Raw genomic sequence first — 20405 nt, 5'->3', positions numbered from 1 at the left:
GCCTAAAGAAAAGGCAGTGATCCAAGGTATCGAAAAACTCTTCAGCACTTCCCAGTTCGCGGTTATTGTCGTGGAGTCAATTACCTTTAATTAGGGTCTGAATTACAAGACTGGCCCAAATTGAGAAATCGCAGGCTGAGAACCAATTTTTGACCAGCGGTTCACTTGCTGTGGTTCAGTGTTGAGTGACCCCTGCGCTTAATTCTGAGCCAAAGGCTCCGTGGGCTCAAATCCCGCGCCAGGAACAAGCACACGATCCAAACTTACTACGGAGCGCTGGGAATGCATTGTGGGGATATGTTTTGAGTGTTATCTCGGATATGTGTTTAAAAAAAAATACCGTGCTACAAGTGCTGGATCACTCTTGCCCAGTATTATCCCTCAACCAACATCTGAAACTGATTAAAGTGTCAATTGTTTAATTGTTGATCCTGGGATCTGGTTCCTATATTGCAACTGAAATATAATCATAACAGCAAATGTGACATTGTAGGATGACGTATTATCATAATTAAATGCAGAATATCAAAACATTCAGCGAGTCAGGCTGCATCACCGTCTGGTATGGGGGGTGGGGGGTGGAAGAGACACTGCGCATGAAATAATAAGCTGTGGAGAGTTGTAAACTTAGTCGGCTCTATCATGGGCACTCGCCTCCGTAGTATCCAGGACGTCTTCACCGAGCGGTGCCTCACAAAGGCGGCGTCCATCATTAAGAACCCATCACCCAGGACATGCCCTGTTCTCATTGCTTCCACCAGGAGGGAAGAGGTAGCGAAACCCGAGAACACAGACTCAACAATTCAGTAATAGCTTCATCCCCTCTGTCATCCGATTTCTAAATGGACACTGAGCCCATGAACACTACTTCACTACTCGTTATTTATATTTTTGCATTACTTATTTAATTAACTTTAATATCTGTATACTTACGGTAATTCACAGTATTTTTTCTGTTATGTATTGCATTGTACTGCTGCGCAACAAATTTCAAGACATATGCATAGTAAACGTGATTCTGATTCTGATCTGATGAAAGGTCTATCAGAAGAGCTAATTCTGTTTCTCCTTCCACAGACCTCAGTGTTTCCAACATTTTCTGTTTTCATTTCAGTTTTCCAGCATCTATAGTTTTAAAATTTTGCATTTAATGAACAATTACATTAGAAACATAGAAAACCTACAGCACAATACAGGCCCTTCAGTCCACAATACTGTGCCGAACATGTACTTACTTTTGAAACTACGTAGGGTTACCCATAGCTCTCTATTTTTCTAACCTCCATGTACCTATCCAGGAGTCTCTTAAAAGACCCTATCGTATCCATCTCCACCACCGTCGCCGGCAACCCATTCCACACACTCACCACTCTCCGTAAAAAACTTAACCTTGACATCTCTCTACCTACTTCCAAGCACCTTAAAACTGTGTCCTCTTGTGCTAGCCATTTCAGCCCTGGGAAGAAGCCTCTGACTATCCACACGATCGATACCTCTCATCATCATATACATCTCTATCAGGTCACCTCTCATCCTCCACCGCTCCAAGGAGAAAAGGCCGAGTTTACTCAACCTATTCTCATAAGGCATGCTCCCCAATCCAGGCAACATCCTTGTAAATCTCCTCTGCACTCTCTCTAGAGCTTCCACATCCTTCCTGTAGTGAGGCAACCAGAACTGAGCACAGTACTCCAAGTGGGATCTGACCAGGGTCCTATATAGCTGCAACGTTAACTCTCGGCTCTTAAACTCAAACCCATGGTTGATGAAGGCCAATGCACCATATAACTTCTTAACCACAGAGTCAACCTGAGCATCAGCTTTGTGTGTCCTATGGACTCGGATCCCAAGATCTCTCTGATCCTCCACACTGCCGAGTCTTACCATTAATACTATATTCTGCCATCATATGCGACCTGACAAAATGAACCACTTCACACTGTATCTGGGCAGCATGTTGTCAAGCAACACCTTAACCTTTTTATTGCATTTGCGCTGCTTTAAGAGATTAATCCAATGATTCACAGTTAAGTTTATTGCATGAATCACAAATAATTCAAAAATGTTCTCAAGGCAGCATGAACTAGTACAAAAACATTATAAACTGGTTTAAATTAGTAGCCTTCTGAATCCTTATCGAAGTCTCCTTAGATGCAGGGAAGAATGAAGATGGTGTGTCTATAGGCCAGGAAGATTGGAATAGGAGGAGGCCAGTCAGGGTCTCAATCCCCCTCTTCAATTCTGAATTTTGAAAAAAAATCATTTTCAGGTTATGTGTGTCCCAGGTTAGCATTCATTGCCCATCGCCGATGGCACTTGAGAAGGTGCTAATGAGCTGCCTTCTTGAACCACTGGAAGCTACTTCCAAGCTGATGTTGAGTGGGGAATGCCAGGTTCATAACCAACAATGATGAGGACTGGTGTTTATTTCTGAGTCAGGATGGTGTGTTACTTAGAGGGGAACCTGCAGATTGTTGTGTCCTATGTGCACGCTGCCCTGGTCTTTTACTGTCTTATTGCTGGTGTGTAAACTGGGCAAGTAATTTCAGTGCATTTTGTAGATGGTGCACACTCTACACTGAAGATGTTGGAACAGACACAAACATCTATGTCAGGATGCTGTTCATTGACTATAGCTCAGCATTTAATACCATCATTCCCACAATCCTGATTGAGAAGTTACAGAACCTGGGCCTTTGTACCTCCCTCTGCAATTGGATTCTCGACTTCCTAATCAGAAGACCACAGTCTGTACGGATTGGTGATAACATATCCTCCTCGCTGACGATCAACACTGGCGCACCTCAGGGGTGCGTTATTATTCCCACTGCTCTACTCTCTCTATATCCATAACTCAAACACCATCTATAAATCTGCTAATGATACAACCACTGTTGGTAGAATCTCAGATGGTGACAAGAGGACGTACACGAGTGAGATATGCCAACTAGTGGAGTGGTGTCACAGCAACAACCTGGCACTCAGTGTCAGTAAGACAAAAGAGCTGATTGTGGACTTCGGGAAGGGTAAGATGAAGGAACACATACCAATCCTCATAGAGAGATCAGAAGTGGAGAGAGTGAGTAGTTTCAAGTTCCTGGGTGACAAGATCTCTGAGGACCTAACCTGGTCCCAACATATCAATACAGCTATAAAGAAGGCAAGACAGCGACTATACTTCATTAGGAGTTTGAAGAGATTTGGCATGTCAACAAATAAACTCAAAAACCTCCATAGTTGTACCATGGAGAGCATTCTGACAGGCTGCATCACTGTCTGGTATGGAGGGGCTACTGCACAGGACTGAAAGAAACTGCAGAGGGTTGTAAGTTTAGTCAGCTCCATCTTGGGTATTAGCCTATAAAGTACCCAGGACATCTTCAAGGTGCAATGTCTCAGAAAGGCAGCATCCATTATTAACGACTCTTCCAGCACCCAGGGCTTCCCTTTTTCTCACTGTTACCATCAGGTAGGAGGTACAGAATCCTGAAGGCACACACTCAGCAATTCAGGAACAGCTTCTTCCCGTCTGCCACCCAATTCCTAAATGGACAGTGAACCCTTAAACACTACCTCATTTTTAAAATATATATTATTTCTGTTTTTTGCATGATTTTTAATCTATTCTATATACATATACTGTAATTGATTTACTTATTTATTATTATTTTATTTTATTTTCTTCTATATTATGTACACAATCATTCCTCAGAAACTGATTGGAAAGCTGAGCCTACTGGGCCTGAACACCTCCCTCTGCAACTGGATCCTAGACTTCCTGACTGGGAGACCTCAGTCAGTCCAGATCGGGAGCAGCATCTCCAACACCATCACACAGAGCATGGGGGCTCCCCAAGGCTGCGTGCTCAGTCCACTGCTGTTCACTCTGCTGACCCACGACTGTGCTGCAACACACAGCTCGAACCACATCATCAAGTTCACCGATGACATGACCATGGTGGGTCTCATCAGCAAGAACAGCGAGTCAGCTTACAGAGAGGAGGTGCAGCGGCTAACGGACTGGTGCAGAGCCAACAACCTGTCTCTGAATGTGAACAAAACAAAAGAGATGGTTGTTGACTTCAGGAGGACACGGAGCAACCACTCCCCGCTGAACATCGACGGCTCCTCGGTAGAGATCGTAAAGAGCACCAAATTTCTTGGTGTTCACCTGGTGGAGAATCTCACCTGGTCCCTCAACACCAGCTCCATAGCAAAGAAAGCCCAGCAGCGTCTCTACTTTCTGCGAAGGCTGAGGAAAGTCCATCTCCCACCCCCCATCCTCATCACATTCTACAAGGGTTGTATTGAGAGCATCCTGAGCAGCTGCATCACTGCCTGGTTCGGGAATTGCACCATCTTGGATCGCAGGAACCTGAAGTGGATAGTGAGGTCAGCTGAGAAGATCATCGGGGTCTCTCTTCCCACCATTACAGACATTCACACCACACGCCTCATCCGCAAAGCAAACAGCATTATGAAGGACCCCACGCACCCCTCATACAAACTCTTCTCCCTCCTGCCATCTGGGAAAAGGCACCAAAGCATTCGGGCTCTCACGGCCAGACTATGTAACAGTTTATTCCCCCAAGCAATCAGACTCCTCAATACCCAGAGTCTGGACTGACACCAACTTACTGCCCTCTACTGTGCCTATTGTCTTGTTTATTATTTATTGTAATGCCTGCACTGTTTTGTGCACTTTATGCAGTCCTGGGTAGGTCTGTAGTCTAGTGTAGTTTTTGTGTTGGTTTACGTAGTTCAGTGTAGTTTTTGTATTGTTTCATGTAGCACCATGGTCCTGAAAAACGTTGTCTCATTTTTTACTGTGAAATGTACCAGCAGTTATGGTTGAAATGACAATAAAAAGTGACTTGACTTGCATTGAACTGCTGCTGTTAATTTAACAAATTTCACGTCACATGCCGGTGATAATAAATCTGATTCTGATTCTGAATGTTTGGGTAGTTGATGAGATGCCAAGCAAGGGGGGCGTTCTGCCTTGAAGGTTCTGTTGAGGATTTTTGAGAGTGGTTGCTGCTATAATCATCCAGGCAAGTGTAGGGTTTTCAAGCACACTTGTGATATGTCACTTTAACATATTTGCAAAATCCTGACGTGTTAGTTGGGAAGACATTTGCCATGGAATACACAGCCCTGGAAATTATTTATTTATTGAGTTACAGTGCAGAATAGGCCCTTCGAGCCACACTGCCCAGCAAATCCCCAATGTAATTCTAGCCTAATCATAGGACAATTTACAGTAACCTATTAATCTACCAATCAGTACATCTTTGAAGTGTGGAAGGAAACTGAAGCACCCAGAGGAAACCCATACGGTCACAAGGACAACGTACTAACTCCTTACTAGCAACAGCAAGAATTATCACTGTGGTATACATGTGGTTGGTGCTGTTGAGTTTCTGGTCAAGGATAATCTCTGAGATATCATTGGTGGGGGACTCACGTTGTCATTTTATCTGAATCATTTCATGGGCATGATTTGACTCTTAATTGACAACACGTGGAAGCCAGTTTTTCAAAGGATGAGTCTAACACAATAGCTTGCTATGATAGGTGTAGAGTTGTGCTATAATTAGATTACAACGGCAATGCAATTGGTTACCTTGTCATTGTTTTTCATACCTATTACATTGGGGAACCCTTGGACTCTAACACTTGGCAGATCTTCCATTTCAGGCTGTGTGAAAAATAAATTTGTTGCCATGACAAACTCAGAGATAAAAGCTTTTCAAGTGGGATGTTGTGCAGGTAACTCGGTTTTTGCAGCAGAAAAGTGTGAACTGACATTGACCCAAAAGAAAGCCAAGGAAAAGATACATTCCAAGACATCTAAATTATTTCAAAGGGTGGCCCTGTGATGTAGAGAAAGACAGCATTCCATATTTCCTTATGACATAGAAGAAGGAAACTATGCTGGTTCATGGAAGAATGCAAAATGCCCCACCATACTCCTCTGTAACCTATTCTCACAGATCCATATATTCAACCATTCACCTCTAAACTAAAGGCAATTTAAAGCAGCCAAGTAATCTGCCTAAAGTTTATCATTGGGTTGTGGGACAGAACTGGAGCACCAAGGGAAACCAAAGAGATCCCAAGGAGGACATGCAAAGTCCATCGAGGAAGGCCGGGATTGAAACTGGGTCACTGGAACTGTTTGGCAACAGCTGTATTGGCAACACCACTGAAATGCTACAGGCATGTGGTTTTGCGGGGAAAGCTTGTTCCCACAGAATCAAGAAAGTTTTACCACTACTGTACCTCTACAAAGGGAAATAAAATTGCTTATAATCTTTATGAAGCCCTGTCCCACTAACATTTGAACAGTCTGCCTTTGAAAGCAATAGAAAAACTACCCGAGTGCATGAATCAAATAATTTTCAAATCATTATGGGTTTGCACTATAAGTTGACCAGAGGAGGCCGACTTGAAAAATGTGTTGGTCAGACCACAATAGGAACTAATTCACACCAGAATCATTTCTAGTCATCTCTAAACTGTAACAAAAGCAAAGGCCATTTTTTAGTAACATAGGATCCACTTTTCCTCGGAAGTAGTGTATGGTCTTGAACAATTTGCATGCATGTATCCCCTTTATTATACAGCACCATTAAGGAATTTTGCAGGAACAGAAAGTGGAACAGCAGCACTCACTTGGAGTACAGAACACATTGTAGAACAGAATCCCTGCACAGAGGAGGTCATTCCAATGCTATCACATTGGTGGAATAAAACCCCAACTTCATTTCTCGTCCTAGCATCTTACCAAAAACGCACTTACTCTATTGCAGTCATTTTTGAAGATTCCTATTGAATCTGGCTCCCACATGTTTTCAGACAGTTCAGTCCAGATCTTAGAGTTATACAGTCATAGTTTGACAACACAGGAACAGGCCCCTAGATCCGATTCATACATGCCTCCAAAGGCGTCTTCATGAACTAGTCACACTTACCTGCATTTGGTCCACATCCCTCTAAGGAGATCACAATAACTCACAGAAAAAACCCCACACATTTCCACAAATCACCAATGGATCCTTTGCCAGTCACATCTAAGCACAATCCATCTATTTTCTTCCACTTAAAATCATCCACAAGCTTGTCTCAAGACAGCAAATGTTCTCTTGACTTTATTAGTCTGTGGAGGGCAATCATACCTTTTCCAGTCTATCCAAATACACGGTCTCTAATCCCTGATACTGTTATAGAAAACCCCTTTTTCCAAACCCCTTCTCCAAGCCTTCACAATAATCATTTATTTTCTTGAGTAATATTGCTTTGTCTGATGGTCTCCTGAGGTTATAGTTAACAGTCTTGGGAATAATGAACGTTTAGATCTGAAACACTGCCCTCTTAAATGTCGCACCCAGAATACAATATGATTTTATAAAGGTTTAGTGTAGCTTCCTTGTTCTTAAATCCATTTCCTCTATTAACAAGGTCAAGTATTGAAAGCTTGAGAGAAAAGTAAACCCTGAAATGTTTCTCTAATGGAGGAGAGAGTGGTAGAGAGGCAAGAAGGTCTCCCGATGGAAATGGTGAGCAGCTGAGTCTTGGTCATGAGATGATATTATTCAACTGGACACTAACAAGCTGCTTTCTCGAACATATACTGTAATTTCCAAGGCTGCCTTTCAAACTACTGTGAATTTCTATGCAAACCTGATGGGTTATCATCGTTTTAACGAAACTCAGATTTCTGATCAGCAATACAACTTACTAACTACTTATGAGGTAACTTTATTCTCTATCTTATTTCATAAATAGAAAAGCTTCTGTTGTAGAATGACTTATTGAAAAAAGTACACACTTACTCTAGCACAATCCTTCTTGGAGAGTTTCTCTCTAAGTTCTCAATTTGAATCACTTCACAAGCACAATCTTGAGACTTTTGGAGATGACAGCAACTTTTAACTTCAGTTTTTGAACGTGTGGGATTTGATCATAGAGACAGGAAGGAAATGTACAGATGGGGGTGGGGAATGTGGTAGAGTACAGATTTAAAATATGCTAATACTAAAATATAACCCACAACACAATGAAAAGAACAGAAGACTCTGCACAGAAGTCAATGGATGGTTAACAAATACAATTCGTGACACTAAATCAGAAAGGATCTGATTGTCAAATAGCTGATCAAAACAACCGATATGCTTCTTCAAGCTGTAGAAATAGCTGCAATATGAATTCACACAAAACAGGTACTATGGGGATTTTAATGAGTTACAAACTGTGTGCAGGCACATAGAGCTGTGAATTGATCTAACACTGCTTATTTGATGCAGCTAACATTCTTTCTTTTAATTAATTTCACTCTGGCCTACCTGACCTATCACATGACGTATCACAAAAAAGAGTAAATCTGCAGATGCTGGAAATCCAAAGCAATACACAAACAAAAGGCTGGAGGAACTCAGCAGGCCAGGCAGCGTCTACGGAAAAGAGTACAGTCAATGTTTCAGGCCGAGACCTTTCATCAGGACTTATGATATTACCCAAAGGTAGAGTTTAGGAATGTACCCTTCTGGCCAAAACTTTGTCAAGGAGAACGATCACGAGTTACTGATTAATTGTTCCCTTGCCACATGGTCTGTGCTTAAATATGAACAGATGAATTTACATTTTTATTGTTTTATAAACCATTATCTCACATTTTCAAAGTTCAAACTAAATAAAAGAAGCACAATAGAATCAATGAAGGACTACCCCCAGCAAGACGGACAAACAACTGATGTGCAAAAGACAACAACCCGTGCAAATACAAAACGGGAAATTTTATGTCTAAGTAACTTTTCTATTAGGAACAAACTGTGTGAGGGAGAATGGGAGGTGTTGAGTAAACACATAAACACATTTAGAAATTAATCCCAGGCAGGTGGGTTTGGAGCCAAGAGAGAGAGATTGAATACAGTTAACAGGAGAGATGAGATTTTCTTTTTGCAGCAAGCTTTTGGAAACACATCCTTTAAAGGATAGAAGAGACATTTCCATACACTTGAAAAGGGAAAAAAATTGCAGAGTTATTGGGAAAGAACAGGAAGGTAAGAATGACAGAAGGTCTTTCAGAGCACCGTGCAGTGAGATTCTAAGAATTATCACTTCAGACAAAAAGTTGTTTTCTTTTCCTGTGGTCAGGATCTGGGTCACAGTCAGTTGTTTTATACTGAGAGTGTCGACGCCATCAGCCCAGATATTATAAGGCATTGCAATATTTCCAAAAAAAATACACCTCTACACCAGGAAGGCAGGTTGAAATGGCAGTCGAGAAGGGGGTAATTGAGGACAGGCATGGGTAAGTTACATACAAGGCACCTGGCAGCAAAATCCTAGTGTTTTTGACAGGTTCAGGTGATTCTGCACAATTGAATAGGCTCTGCACATTGTGTGGAAAGGCCTTCGTCTGTTAGTTCCACGGGTGGCATTGTAGAGGAAGACAGTATTGGATCTGGAAGTGCAAGAGGTGCACTCTGGGAGAGTAGGAGATGAGGCACTGGAGAAAGAGTTGTTAGATATGCACTTGTTCAAAGTTCATTTATTATCAAAGTATGTATAGATTATACAACCTTGAGATTCGTCTCCTTAAAGGCAGCCAGAAAACAACAAATCCAAAAAGACCCGTTAAAAAAAGACCAACAAACACCCAATGCACAGAGAGAGGGGGAAAAAACATAAATAATGCAACAATAAAAGCAAGCAACAGCAGTCAGAATGTAAGTGAGTCCACAGAACCGAAGCCTGGAGCAGCCGGAGGTGGCCCACAGCCTCAGCCTCTGTTCATCACACAGAGGAGCAAAACACCGTGCAGTTCACAGACCCAAAGCCTGGAGTAGGCCCACAGCCTCAGCATCTGTTCATCACACAGAGGAGCAAAACACCGTGCAGTTCACAGACCCGAAGCCTGGAGTAGGCCCACAGCCATAGCCGTGGCACAGCAAAGAGCAGAGCAGTGAGGAAAACTGGCCCGCACCTCACCTCCGGTTGCCTTCTTGTACTGTGGGAGGTGTGAAGCTGAGATGTAATTGGGAGTTTGTTGTGGGGTATCAGAGGAGTATTGGGGCGGTGGTTGGGAGGTACTGTTGGTGGTTAAAGGGGTATCAAAGACTTTGTTGGGAAGTATTAGGTGCACTGCACAGCAGAATTTCCAGTACTTGTTTCTCACCTGACCCATTATGTAAGAATGTAGAAAAAAATTGGTCTTTTGAAAAGAGTTAATTCTCTTGAATAGTTACTGCTTAATCCAGATATAGAACTCAAGAGGACTCTCTTGCCCTTAAAAATTGTGTGTTCCCTGAGTAGGACCCTATAAAAAGCAGGGGAGGCAAATTGTCCCCTTGTGTCTAAGTAATCATTCAACAAGATCATGGTTGATCTTTTAATTCAGAGCCACTTCACTGCAAAACCTCACATTTCTTGATTCCCAAAGCACTCTGAATTATATTGAACTCTGCCTTGACTATGCTCAGTGGCTGAGCCACCACAGCCCCCTTAGACAGAGAATTCTAAAGATTCACAAAACTTTAAGTGGAGATAATTCATGTCATCTCATTTCCCAAAGGTCATCCCTTTATTTGAAGCGTTGACTTCTGGAAGTCGACATCCTAGCCAGGGCAAGCATCTGCCCGGTCAGGTCCCATAACAATTTTCAATATTTCAATGGGATTACTTCCCATTCTTCTAAACACAAGAGAGGACCAACCAAATCTGTTCAGCTTCTCCTCTAATGGCGAATCTCCTATCTGATTAAATTAGTGAAGCTTCCCTCAATCACAAGTATATGATTCTTTGGGTAGTGTGTCCAGACATGTACACATTATTCCAGGTGCAGTCTCACTAGGGTTCCACATAATTGGAATAAAATTTGCCTATTCTTTATTCAAATCCTTTTGCAATAAAGATCAACTTGACTTTCTAATTGAATATTAACTGTCAATGATTTGAATACAAGGCCATAAAGGCATCTTTTCTTATCATCCTAACTGTTGGTTCTCTTATCTATTACCAATAATTCTATACTCTACTGTCTTCCACCTGAGAAAATCATATATCTCAATGCAAATTTTATTTTCCTAACCTCCAGGGATAATCTTATATATTCTCTCCCAGAACCACCTCTTGTCCAGTGTAAATCTACAGTGCACCAACTCTAAGATAAACCTAACTGGATTTAAGCAAAGAGGCTTAAACAGCACAGAGACCGTAATGAAACATCATACAACTTCAGCAAGGTTTCCTTACCTGTTGTACTCTAACTATCTTGCCACAAAGGTCAACTTGCCATTTGTCTTCCTTATTGTTTGTTAGACCTGCATGCTTATGTGCCTCATGAAATGACGCAGCAAGTTCTCTCTGCACACCCACATTTACTGGTTCCTTACTGTTTACACTGTAGTGTGTATTTTTGCTCTTTGTATGGTAATGGATCACCTCATGCTTTCCCATCATTTATTTTATCTGCTACCCTCTTGCTACCTTTCCCCTTTGTTACCTTTCCTTCAGCTTTCTGAAAAATACTCTCTCTTCTAATCTGATTCCCAGCAGTCCAAAACAAAAGGACAAAAAGGCTTCTTTTTAAATTGTATCTCTCACTACTTCAGGACATCAGTCAGTTTGTTGGCAATATTTTATAAACATCACAAATGAATGGCAAGTTCACACCAATCACTCTGCAGCTACTTGCCATCCAGTTCCCCATTGACAAGATCTTCGGGGTCTTCACTGAATGGAGACCAGACATTCATAAATAGCTCCATTGTTGTGGACAGACACTGAATACTCTGTCAAAGAGATCACTTCCTGACCCCTCACCGTACCTACACTAACTCTGAGGTTCAAGCCAGAAGTGTAATGACACATTTACCACTCATTTAGATGGGTGCAGCCACAGTAACATTCGACAAGCTTAGTAATGACTGGGCAGACCAGTTTGATTGATACCCTGCTATTAAACTCGGCATTGTGATCCCTGCTCAACTAGCACACTGCAGCATCTGTATGACCAATTGATCTTTAAACTAAAATACAGTAACCAGCAGTGCAGCGGTTAAATTAATGGAATAACAAGACAGAGACCTGAGTTCAAACCCGTAATAGGCAAAACGCAAAATGCTGGAGGAACTCAGCAGGCCAGGCAGCATCTATAGAAAAGATTACAGACGATGTTTCAGGCCGAGACCCTTCTTCAGGACCCACTCAGAGTGCTGATGAAGGGTCTCGGCCCAAAATGTCGCCTATTTCTTCATTTCTATAGATGCTGCCTGACCTGCTGAATTCCTCCGGTATTTTGTTGTGCTGCTTTGGGTTTCCAGCATCTGCAGATTTTCTCATGTTTGTGTCAAACCCATCATTGCAGCTTCGGAGTTTAAAATCAGTTAATAATTTTTTTAAATCAACCTGCTACTGAATTATTGTTGAAACTTATTTTATTCAGTGAAGCCTCTCAGACCAAAGCGTCCAATACGAGGCTCTAGATGCTCTACGTGTTTGATTACACAGGACAACAAAGATTTTGCTTCCTGAAAACTTTTGGGTGTATCTTATCGATCTTGGGGAGCTGATCATGAAAATCACCATGACTTTCTCTATCACGCACTATTTTTCACTAAAGATTCATTTTCTGCTTTCTCATTTAGACTTCATCCCTGCAAACCTTAGTGGTGTCAGTGACACGCATGCTGAAAGTTTTCACCACAACATTGTGGTCATACTGAATTCTCTTTATTCTTTCAAAGTAACACCAAAGTAGTTATAGAAAAGTGCAACATGGAAACAGGTTCTTTGGCCCATCTAGTTCATGCCAAACCATTTAATCTGCCCACACCCATTGCACCATAGCCCTCCATATCCTACCATCCATATATCTATCCAAGCTTCTCCATAACATTGAAATAGTGTTTGCACGCACTGGCAGCTCGTTTCACATCCTCATGACCCTCTGGGTGATAAAGTTTCTTCTCTTGTTCTCCTTAAACTTTTCGCTTTTCCCTTAACCCATGACCTCTAGCTGTAGTCTCATCCAACCTCGATGGAAAAAGACTGCTTGCATTCATCTTATCTATATCCTCATAATTTTGTATATAACTGTCAAATCTCCCCTCAATCTTCTATGTTCTAAGGAATAAAGTCCTAACCTGTTCAGTCTTTCCATATACTGTGACTTGGGTTCTCCAGTCCTGGCAACATCCTTGTCAATTCTCTCTGAACTCTTTTAGTATCACAAAAATGTTACAGGAATCACTCTTATCATATTAAACAATGCATTAACTAACAAAACTTAATTGAATCTTTACCTGTTTGTTAAAAGTTGATCAGCAGTTTTTCCTGGCTGTCATCTATAGAAATACAGCCATCTTGAAGGTCTTTCAAAACATTTAAATTGAACAACTCATTTATCTGTTTAGTGTATTTGTAGTGATAGCATTCACTGTGACTTCAACAGTGGAGCTGAGGAAGTGCAATGACATCAGCTACCCACATCAAAAAAAGAATTTAAAACGTTCAGGTGTCATCATGTTAAGCAGAAACTTGGACAGTAAATGTAAGCCGGCATTTCAGAAAATAATATGGGTAACCCTCACTTCCCACGGTCCGACTCACAGTGCATTTGCTCAACACAGAGGCAAGAAGAATGAATGAACTGTTATTAGTGACCCCGTACAAAAGGGAAATTGTTGTTCCAAATTTCTTTCAGCATTTCTGTGAAGATTCCCCGTCAAACATACATTAACAAGTTTAACTCATCCTGTTGGAATTTCCTGGCGAGTTGTCCAGCTGAGGTGAGTTGGGTCTGCCAGATGTTTTGATAAGTCTGCTACCTTAGCAAGTTCTAGCTGGCATTTTTCACTGAGGTCCTCTTCTTGGGCCGACGTGGTATGCAACCAACTCCCCCACCCACCCCCTACAGCCATTCATCTATTTTACACAGCAACATTCCCTGATCATTTCCTGCTCCAATTTCAACCTCCAATTATTTCCCATTTTCTCTCCCTAATCTTACATCTGCACTATGTCCACTGTCCGTAGCTCCTTGAAAATGGCTGAATAAGTTGATGAAATGGAAAAGCCAGAGCTTGCCTTTATTAGTCAAGGTACTGAGTTCAAAGATCAGGAAATTATGTTGTGATTTTATAACAATTTTGTTAGGCTGCATCCGGAGTATTGCATTATTTTCAGGTTGCCCCATTTTAGGTACGACGTGGAGACCTTGGAGAGAGTGCAGAAAAGTTTTACCCAAATGTTTCCTTGATTAGAGAGCATGTGCAGTAAGGAGAGGTTGGACAAACTTGGGTTGTTTGCCCTGGAGCAGCTGAGGGGAGATGCAGTAGAAGACTATGAGGGACATAGATAGAGTATCTATAGATAGAGATAGATATCTGGTATCTCTTTCTCAGAATCAAAATGTCTGATACTAGGAGGCATGCATTTAAAGTTAGAAAGGGATAGGTTGAAAGGAGATATGTATGGCATTTTTTTTTACACATATTGATGGGTGCCTGGAATGTAGGTCCAGGAGTAGTAATAGAGCAAATACGATAGAGATGTTTAAGAGATTCTTGGGTAAGCCCATGAATATGCAGACAGTGGTGACATATAGACTTGTGTAGGCTGAAGGAACTAGTTTAGTAGATTGTTAATTACTAATTTAATTAGATCAGCACAACATAATGGGCAGAAGGAGCTGTTCCTGTTCTGTGAGGTTCTATGCTCTATCTCCTGACCATTTTCCTGCAACTTTCAACTTAATCCATCCCCCACCCCCACAACACCACCTCTTTTCTAACTTTCTCCACTACCCCCAGATACTATCCATCTGCTCTTCATTCCTAATCCAATTGTATAGAAGTCTGAGCCACACACAGCATTCCCAAGTGATGTTCTATACACAGTAAATGTAGCATTATCGCTCAATTGCTTTTGCATGATGATGTTGATGAGGGGGCCGAATGGATAATTATTTTTAATTATGGGGAGAGACAGAGATTATGTGAAAGATTTTGACAACAAAATCTTGATTTTGAATGGTGGATTTTGATTTTCAGCATTGGTGTAAAATAGCTGGTAAACCATGGTTGTAGCTACAAGACAGAAGTGAAGATACCCCAAGACAGAAAAATAAAGCATTATTAAAGAAAGGAAAATATCTGGAAGGATAGATGAAGGCAGATAGATTGGAAGACAACATCGTGGAAGGTGGTAAGTGACAGAAAGGAAGGAAAACTGATAATCATTCTCGGCAGGAGATTTTGCAGAATCTTCAGATTGAGGAGCAAGTGAATGAGTGCTGACTGTGAATGATCATGAGAGAAAGTAGCGACATTCTAACTCCAGCATAAGGAAGATTAATTAGCAAATGGGATCTAAAATATAATGTCTACAGAATGGCAATAGAGCTGGTACTCCAAGATCCATATTCCCCTCCATAGATTTACTGAATTCGTGCAGCATTTTGAGTGTATGTTCAAGATTTCCAGCATCTGTAAAATCTCTTCCTTTTACAATTTACTCATGTTTATTTGCCTTATTCTGAATTTGTTGTATTGACATTCATAGTATTTTACATTTTTATGGTACTACTGCAGATTTTTACAGCAAGGATTTTTCACTTACAACAGATGAAAATCCCTTGGGTAGTCAAGTGGAATCCTGGAGAGTGTTAGGTGATGTTTCAAGCAATACTGCATTCTGTGCGACACTTCAAAGTGACAGAGAGCCCAGTGGAATGCAGCCATCCCTGTGCACATGAAGTTTGGACATAGAGGATGTGCATCTCCACTGACCCACCGAAGCTTCATATCCCTGATCTCTTTACTGCACAGCTGTCACTCTTAGAGCAGTCTCATCCTACATTCATGTTAATTCCACATTTCCATTGCACTTGCACTTGCATTTCCTGGTTTCATTCTAAAATAGTTTGTCCTTATATTAAGACTATGCCCTCCCATTCTGATTTCCACCACCCCTCCCCCCCCCCACCGTAGCTAGGCCACACCAACAGCGATGAAACTTACACCAAAATCCATGACCTTTCCCACCAAGGATTAGATTGCAAATTCCATCCAAGTAGTGCATCAACCTGACTAGGAAGTATGAAGTTTCCACCTTGTTGGGGACCTAGATCCCAGAACTGCCTCCCCAGGAACTTTGTGGTTGTATTTTCACCACAATGCATTGCAACAGTACAATAAGATCAAATATCTTATGGGTAATGAACGTTCGCCTTGTTAGCAACGTCAACGTCCAGAAAAATGAATTAATTTACATATATATATGTAAAGCTACCGTCTTACCGTCTTCCAGAGTCCAAAGGCAGTTTGCCTGGTGGCAGATGAGCAGTGGCAGCTGTCTATTCTGTGCAGTAAATCTGGGAGTAGGCAGATACTTTACAACCCTGTCTCTAATGTGTGACTCAAAGCCACGACCTCTGACTCAGAGCCAAGTCACCAAACCATTGAGTCACAGTCGATGCTGCACATGGGCATTTTGGAAGAAGTTTAAACTGGAACTTGCTGACTACTTTTAAAATTGAAAATGCCTATAAACCAAGCTGGAAGTGAAATACCATTTTCAGCTCACCACAACAGAATATTTTAGGAAAATGAAATCATACATGGTATTCATAATCTGCACAGAATGTAATTACAAGATATCTCTCTATAATACCATGGCAGAGAACAAGGCTACCAGTAAAATATTAAAAATATATAAAACCACATGGCACCCGGTCATTGGCAAACTCCAAACAACACAGGCCTCATTGCTTCAGCCTTCAAACGATCATTGATGTGGACCCATTTGATTCAACACGTAAACAAACAACCACAACAGCTGCACTACCTGCCTGATTCTGGAAGCATTGCTCCCAGGGTCCAACCACAGTACCTTTGCAATTCAAATTGTCTCTGTCACATTTCTGTTGGATTCAAGGTGTTGCCTTCTACTGTAGAAGGTCCCTGTAGCTAATGCATGCACGGATGTTTTTAGACCAGTCTTTCTACACCCGTCAGAACTTTGAACATTAGGAATTCAATGCTAGAGCCACATGTTATGCTGGTGACATTATGATATTACCGGACAAAGCTGTCACATATAAAATTACTTGAACATTAGAAACAGAAGCGGGAGGGGAGTGGAGGGGGGGGGGGCCTTTGGTCCCTTGCATATTGTTTGCCAGTTAGTATTATGGGTAACCTTTGATTTCAGCATTACTTTCAGTTTCCTGGGTGTCCATATCTCTGGTGATCTAACCTGCACCCAACATATCGATGCAGGCACAGCAATGGCTATATTTCATTAGGAGTTTAAGGAGATTTGATATGTCACCAAAGACACTCGCAAGTTTCAGCTCCATCATGGGCACTAGCCTGATTAGTGATGCACCATCAATAACTCTCTCTGAGACGTAAAGGTGAGATATCGGCTTTTATTGACTGGAAGAAAGAACAAGCAGTAGTTGACCACCATACTACATCCTGGAGAATGAGGCCCGGGCTCAGGCCTCAATCGCCTTTATACCGGGGTCTGTGGGAGGAGCCACAGGAGCAGTCAGCAGGGGACGTGTCCAGACAGGTATATGTAGTTCACCACAATTAGTATCCAGGACATCTTCAAGGAGCAAGGACTCAAAATGGCAGCATCCCTCATTAAGGACCCCCATCACCCAGATCATGCCTTGTTCTCATTGCTATCATCAGGGAGGGGGTAAAGGAGTCTGAAAACAGACACTCAACAATTCAGGAACATCTTCTTCCCCTCTGCCATCTGATTTCTGAATGGAAAATGAATCCATGAACACTATCTCACTACTTTTTAAATTTCTATTTTTGCACTATTTATTTAACTACTATATATGTATATTTACTGCAATTCACAGTATTTTTTCTGTTGTTACGTATTGCATTGTATTGCTGCTGCAACAAATTTCACAATGTGCTGATGATATTAAACCTGATTCTGATTCTGTCTATCCTGTACCAATCCCGTACCTTATGATTTCCTTGATATCTGAAACTCAATAGATATTTGCTGTGAATTAGAACTGAGGCTGCACAACCATCCTGGATAGACAATTCCAAAGGTTTATTGGGTGAAGTAATTTCTTCTCATCTCAGTTATGAATGGTCGACTGCTTATTTTGGGACCGTGAACCCTTGTTTAGATATTCCCACGATATTCATCCTTCATACCCATTCTTCATACCCATCTTCCAACCAACAACACAGAAAAATATGTAGAACCACAATCAATAGATACTTTATTGATCCCAAAGGAAATTTCAATGTCACAGAAGCATTACAAGTTCACAGATATACAAATATTAGAATAGAACTAAGAAAGAATAAAAAAATAAGTTATCTCAAATTGTCTAACAGGAGAGGGTCATCACCTCCCTAGCTAAAGGTTGATTCATTATAGAGCCTAATGGCTAAGGGTAATAATGACCTCATATAGCATCTTAGTCTATTACTAAAAGTGCTCCTCTGTTCAGCCAAGCTGCCATGCAGAGGGTGAGAAACATTGTCCAGAATTGCCAAGATTATCCATAGGGTCCTTTGTTTTACCCCAGCATCCAATGTGTCCAGTTTGACTCCTATAATGGAGCCAGCCTATCTAATCAGTTTATTGAGCCTGTTGGCATTGCCTGTGTTGATGCCATTGCCCCAGCACATCACCACATAAAAGATTGCACTAGCAACAACAGACTGGTAGAACGTGAAGGAGAGGCCTTCACACACCAAAGGACCTCATTCTTCAGGAAGTAGAGGTGACTCTGGCCTTTCTTGTACACAGCCACTGTGTTGGTGCTCCACTCATCCAGGTGCACCACCAGCTACTTGCAGACCTCACCATATCCACATCCTCATTATCAATAGTAACAAGGAGCAATGCAGGCTTAGTCTTCCTGATGTTTGACTTTGTCTTACTGATGTTGAAATACAGCTTGCACTATTTGACAAAGTCCTCCACCAGGGCCCTGTATTCATCCTCCCATCTCCCTTTATACACCCAACTGTTACTGAGTCATCAGAGAATTTCTGCAGATGACGTGACTCAGTGCTGTAGCTAAAGTCTGAGGTATACGGGGTAAACAGGAAGGACCCAATTCAGTGCCCTGTGGGGCCCCAGTGCTGCTTATAGCCATGTCAGACACACAGCTCTGAAGCTGCACAAACTGTGGTCTGCCAGTCAGGTAGTCCATTATCCAGGAGACAATGGAAGTGCCTATCTGCATTGAACAGAGCTTTTCCCCCAGCACTGAAGGCTGTACGTATTGAAGGCACTTGAAAAATCAAAAAACATGATCCTCAGTTTTGCCCAGTTTATCCAAATGGGAGTAGGCTCTGTTCAACAGGTAGATGACAGATTCGTCCACTACAATGTGCTCCTGGTAGGCAAACTGCAGTGGATCGAGGCCAATTCTGACCAGGGATTGGAGGTGAGCCAGGACCAACCTCTCTAGGGACTTAATAATGTATGAGGTCAGGGCCACTGGACAGTAGTCATTCAAGACTTTTGGTTGGCCCTTCTTGGGTTCTGGGACCACACGTGATATTTTCCACACAGTCAGGACCCTTTCCAGGCTGAGACTCAAGACTGAAAATGAGCTGGAGAACTTCACACAACTGCTCGGCTCACTCCTTCAGAACCATGTGGTTCACATCGTCCAGACACAATTTTCTGCCGTGTCTGAGTTTTCCCGAAGCCCTTCTCTTTCTGACCTGCTCAGTAGTGAAGGTGAGTCCATGATGACTGGGGAGTTGGTGGAAGGTGGGGGGCTGGGGGAGGTGAAGATCGGGATGATAGCAGTCGGTACCTGGAGGTGTGGATGGTAGGTGCAGGACAAGGAGAATATGTAGACAGTGGTAGCCTGTGTTGTCAACCCGTGTTGAACAGGAGGGGGGAGGGAAGGCATTAGTGGTGAGATTGCATTGGGGGTCTCAACACCTGGATTGATATGTTGAAGGGGGTGTGAACAGGAGAGTAATTGTCAAACCCATTGAAGAATTAAACAAATCATTAGCCTATTCACAGCTGCATTCTGAGGTTCTACAGCTAGGCTGATTGAAGCCGGTGATGTTCTTCATGCCTCTCCATACCTCCCATGTGCTACTCTGCCCAAGCTTGATCTCCAGCTCTCTCCTGTATTCCTCTTTAGCCATCTTGATCTTCTCCTTTCACTCCCTCTGCACATGTTTCAATTCCTCCCTGTCTCCTGATCTAAAGGCTCTCTTTTAGAGTTTAGCTTTGCTGATTGCTGTTTGTGTTAGTGTCTGGTTTCCGGGTGCTTGTGCAGTCCAATTATGGGGAAGAGTGTAGGGTCATTTCATAGATCTGTGTCTAAGTTAGCTGAAAAGTAACCAAGTGCCTTTTAACAGATCTCCAGTCTG

The 20405-nt window shown here is 42.0% G+C and overlaps 1 protein-coding gene across 4 annotated transcripts in view; it reads right to left on the bottom strand.

The window, feature by feature from the left end:
• Positions 1-20405, bottom strand: part of LOC140727912 (rho GTPase-activating protein 6) — a 533233-nt gene that overhangs the window by 321634 nt on the left and 191194 nt on the right. The window contains exon 1 of one of the 4 annotated variants that reach the window (XM_073045876.1): positions 16308-16358. The exons of 1 other annotated variant lie outside the window; for it this stretch is intronic. The gene's annotated coding sequence lies outside the window, so the exon portion shown is untranslated. Of the gene's footprint in view, positions 1-84; positions 184-13310; positions 13330-16307; positions 16359-20405 lie in introns of those variants that run through there. 2 more of the 4 variants (XM_073045880.1, XM_073045877.1) reach the window with 2 other exon arrangements.

Source organism: Hemitrygon akajei, chromosome 5 (assembly GCF_048418815.1).
Source record: "Hemitrygon akajei chromosome 5, sHemAka1.3, whole genome shotgun sequence".
NCBI lineage: Eukaryota > Metazoa > Chordata > Chondrichthyes > Myliobatiformes > Dasyatidae > Hemitrygon > Hemitrygon akajei.
The sequence above is the reverse complement of the archived record's forward strand: the minus strand, read 5'-3'. Positions and strand labels throughout refer to the sequence as shown.